Source organism: Notamacropus eugenii, chromosome X (genome assembly GCF_028372415.1).
Source record: "Notamacropus eugenii isolate mMacEug1 chromosome X, mMacEug1.pri_v2, whole genome shotgun sequence".
NCBI classification, from domain to species: domain Eukaryota; kingdom Metazoa; phylum Chordata; class Mammalia; order Diprotodontia; family Macropodidae; genus Notamacropus; species Notamacropus eugenii.
This window is the reverse complement of record NC_092879.1, coordinates 11,357,418-11,361,863: the sequence shown is the minus strand read 5'-3', so window position 1 is coordinate 11,361,863 and position 4,446 is coordinate 11,357,418. Positions and strand designations below refer to the sequence as shown.

The 4,446-nt window shown below is 55.3% G+C and overlaps 1 long non-coding RNA gene across 1 annotated transcript; it reads right to left on the bottom strand.

Moving 5' to 3' along the window:
- Positions 1-315: 315 nt before the first annotated feature.
- LOC140515494 (uncharacterized) lies at positions 316-2,253 on the bottom strand. Its single transcript, XR_011971055.1, has 3 exons — positions 2,092-2,253; positions 1,034-1,198; positions 316-392 (listed from the first exon to the last, which is right to left on the bottom strand). It is a non-coding gene; the product is annotated as an uncharacterized lncRNA (long non-coding RNA).
- Between the last annotated feature and the right edge of the window lie 2,193 nt (positions 2,254-4,446).

Below are 4,446 nucleotides of genomic sequence, written 5' to 3'. Positions count from 1 at the left end.
TGTCCTGGGTGGGCATCTCCTCCTGGGCTTTCTTCCTGGGAATCAGTGAGATGACAGTGAGGGCACTAGTCTGGATACCTAAGAAACAGAGAGCAGTGGGGGCAGCCTGGTGGGCTCAGGATGGGGAACGAGGGGCAAAGGGTTCTGGGGGTTTAAGAGAATTCCCCAAAGTGGGACATTGTCCTCAGAATTTGTAGGGTCTTGTAAAACACACCTGATCTAGCTCCAGGTGGGGAAAGGGGTCATTTTCCCAACTACTCTGAGTGACTCATCCCCTAGAGAGGGCAAGGACCCTCCTTCCTATCACCCGCAGTGTTCGCTGAGTGATATATTTAATGGAGAGATTCATCATGTCACCATGAGGCCCATCGATCAGCTGAGGCACAGAGAACCTGAAAGACAACAGCACAAGTCAGTTGCTGGGTGGCACAAGGACTGGTTGTGGGGTGATGTGGACTGAAAGCTCCCACGTTCTGGCACATGGAATTTGACAGTGCCCAGGGACACATCTGCACCACGGCACTGGCAGCTGCAACAGCAGTAGCCTGGCAAGGCAGGAGGGGGCCATTTGTAACCCCGGATTTCTAACCCATGGGCAAGGGGAGAGGGCAAGGGGACAGGCCTTGTCTCTTGGAGCCCACCCATTCAGGTGGCTCTCTTCTCCTGCTTTGTCTCTCTGTCACTGCCCCATCATTCAGCTGTGCCAACTCACTTTACAAGAGACCTCAAAGATCTAAACCTGAGGGTCTACCTTAGCCTGGCCCAGTTGGAAGGTTCGGTGGGCTGCAGTTTGTGTCACGCTGAGGCCCCAGGAAGCCCACAGACATTGGGAGGGGAGGGTCATGACCACAACAGTGCCAGGTCACTGAGAGAGACAGACAGAAAAAGCCCAAAGAAATCACTCATACATTGACCCCAGGCTATGGCTTTGACTAAGTCAGCCCCACTTCAAACTTGAGTGTCCAAAGACAGGGAAGCCAGACCAAGGGAAGCCAGGCCCACCCCCACCCAGGAGGAGACAGAGGTCGCTCACTTTGCGTTTGGGCACAGACACGCGCCCAGGTCTCCGCATGGTTCCCAGATGATGGCCTGAGCTGAGGTTGGTGTGGAAGGGAAGGGACTCTGGTCATTCCCTGACCTTCTATGACCCCTGTCAGGCCTGTCCAGCAGAGCCCTCCTCTGACAGAGATGCCTTCCCCTGAGGAGGGAGGAAACAGAATGTTGCCATGACATAACCTATTGTGACATGGATGGTCACAAGGTGGGGAGTGAAGCAGAGACCCTGAAGGTCCTTGGTCTTCCAAGGGAGAGGAGCAAGGAAGGGTGGGCAAGGAGGTCTGGCCCAGGTCTTAGAAACTTAGCCAGAACCCCTCCTATACCACCCATTGTACTATTGCCCCCAGCCAGAGCAGTACCCAGGACTGTGGGTCTCTCCTGTGGCCAGCAGGTCTACCCTCTGTCACCCCAAAACAGGTCTCAGACAATTCCCTGGGCCTCTTCCAGCATCAATGACACCTAGAATATACACAAATTTTAGGCGGAGAAACATAGAATGTATCTTCAGGCAAAAAAACCAGCCCTGACCTGGGCAGGGAGGAAAACTAGAAACCTGGAATCCCCTTTAGGGGCTTCCCTGGAGACCATTACCCCTCCCAGAAAGGAGGGAGAGGGTGGCAAACGTGGGGAAGATTGGCTTAGGGAACAGCTAAGCCCTCCTTCCCCAGTTGGCAGCATTACTCCATAGTACCCTCGAAAAAGTCAAGAATTGTGCCCCAGGGGCTGCCTAAGAGCTTGGGGAAACTTTATCCCTCAGCCAGGCAGCCCTAAAGGGGAGGGGGCATGTTGCAGGGGGAAGGGTGAGCAGGTTCTGGTTCTGTTCTGTGACATGGGCCCCTCTGGCAGCCAGCCACCATCCCACCCACCCATCTCAGAATCCTCTTTCTTGTTGCCTCAAACTAAACTCAGAGGACTCCAAAGAAAGCTAGTAGTGTGAGAGAAATTCCCCAGGTCATGGCACACACTGCCCACTTCCCAGGTCCCAGACCCCCAGAAATCTCCCCAGCTGGCCCTGTGTTAAGAACCCTCCTGTACCTGAAGGAAAACTCCTCTGCCTAAGGAAGGTGTTAGCCTGGCCCAAGGACTTGCCAGTCTCGAGCTGGGTCTGCTGCCTATCCTCACCCTGGGCAGGGCTCTGGAAGGGATTCAGGGACCCTGGGCTGAGCATTTGCCTCCTCTGCCTCTATGTCCCCAGAGGACCTCAGTCTCAGCTGACGTGGTAGACAGGTCACAATGGTGTCCTCATCCAATGACGTCCTCACCCCCATTATTACCTTTAGCTCAGTCCCCAGACAAGGCCCCCCAGGCTGGCCCTTGGCAGGGCCCAGGAGCAAAGCCCTTTGAGGGCAGGCCAATCAGTCTGTGGGTAGGAACACTGCGGGCCCACCTGCCACCAAGCCACACAGCCCCATGACCCTGTACTGACCACCCTTTGTGCTTTCTGCAAAAGATCCTGGCATATCCCTCCAGAATCCATGAGCTCTGCCCCCCATCTTCTGTGGACACTCCTATCCTCCCTGTCTGTTTGCAGTGCCCTTCCACTCCAGCCTCAGGCCCCAGATTTATTCTCCCCCTTCCTCCTCATTGGGACAACTGGGCATACTCCCCTACCTTGGCTTCGGGCCTGTCCTCTTCTGCCGTCTCTGTCTCTCCAGGCTCTCCTTCTCTGCTGCCTCCTAGGACTGTGGTAGCCAACGTGTCCCTGTTGGGTCCTCACCTGCTGGAGGACTGTATTTGCAATTTTCAGAACCACAGTCACTGCTACTGAAAACCTCTGCACAGACAGACTTGATTGTCCTTTCTTTCCAATAAAGTTCGAATGAGACGTCCATGCCAGGTCACTGAATGGCTAGGTCAAGGGATGGCATCATTTAGGCAGTCTCTGCTAAAATCCTCTGTGGTATCACATTTCAGTGCAGGGGGTGTCCTTGGGTCCCCCAAAATGATGCCAGGTCCTCCCCAGAGCTGACTGTTCTTTCCATGCCTGGAAATCTTCCCATCCAGGCCTGGAGCCTGTGTGTCTGTCTGTCTATCTGTCTAAGAATGGGCTGAGCTCCATCCAGAGGAGCTCAGAGCCAGTTCCCTTGGGTCTATGGCATCTCCAACACACTTTGGTCACCTTGGGTCATCAGAGTGCTCACTGGAGGTTGAAGGTCTTGAAGGCAGCTCAAGTCAGGACACTTCTCCATCCCAATCCTGAAGAAAAGGACTTTCCTGACCATGTGTCACCCTTGGTTATCTCGAGTCATCTTTCCAAAGCCTGCGGGTCAGTGGTTAGCTAACAGACCCTTTATCCCCTGGAGCAGCTACAAGGCAGGGGAACAGAATGTTCAGCATTCTAGAGCAGACATGGCTAGCTATCCCCAGGGGATCCAATATGGCTTGCGATACAAATCCAAGGACACGCCCATGAAAAATAAAATGCTCAAGTCTGAGCAGCCTGCCCACCTCACCTCAAGTCATGGTAGGCACCAGAGAGGAGAAGGCAACGGTACCCCATTTCCCTTCCCCAACCCTGATGCTTCCCTACTCCCCTGGCAGGCTTGGCTCATGCCCGTGAGTGAGGCTGCTGCTAACTTATTCCAGAAAGGGTGTGGGGTGGGTGACTTCTGGGGCAGAGCCTTCTGGCTGCAGGGCTGTTTTCCAGACCTACATCCTTCTGGCATGGGTGCCGCACTGTTCCCCTCTCTGAGATCCAGACTCCTCTGCCTCCTCTCTCTGCCCAAACACCCATCACGCTGTGGGGCTATGGAGAGCACACTACCCTGACATTCAGAGGCTCTGCCTTCCAGTCCGCCTGGACCTCTGACTCCCTGGGCAATTGTCCTTTGCTTCCTGGGCCCTTGTTTCCTCACGTGGAAGCTGAAGTTGTTGGAGTCTCTGGCCTGCAGGGACCATCCCAGCTCTCAGTCTCTGAGAGTCCCCTCTGAGGCTCTGGCCCAGACTGAAGGCAGGGAGGATAGTTGCCTGCCTGGCCCTGAGAAGTTTCCCCAGGAAACCAGTCCCTTGCTGCTGGGCTACCCTGATCTAAACTCATGGGAATCTCCCTCCCCAACACACTCAGCTAAGACAGATTCTCTGTGCCTGACTCTGGACCTACACTTGAATCCAGGCCAGGTGGTAGCCACCCCAGAGACTGCCTGTGGTCCTGGGCAGGCAGGCACTCTCCCCACTGCCTCCTTCCCATGTGGGTTGTGGTGGGAGCTAGAAAGAAAGGAGGGCGCAGTACTAGACCAGGGCCTCAGAGCAGCCAAGGCCTCAAGCTGTGTAGCCCAGAGGGCTCCTTTCAGTGAAGCCTGGTTGGGGTGGCTCTCAGGGGCCCAGTGCCCAGAGACTGAGAGTATGTGGGAAGGAAAAAGAGGGTGGCAGGGGGAGAAGGAGGGTGCAGGC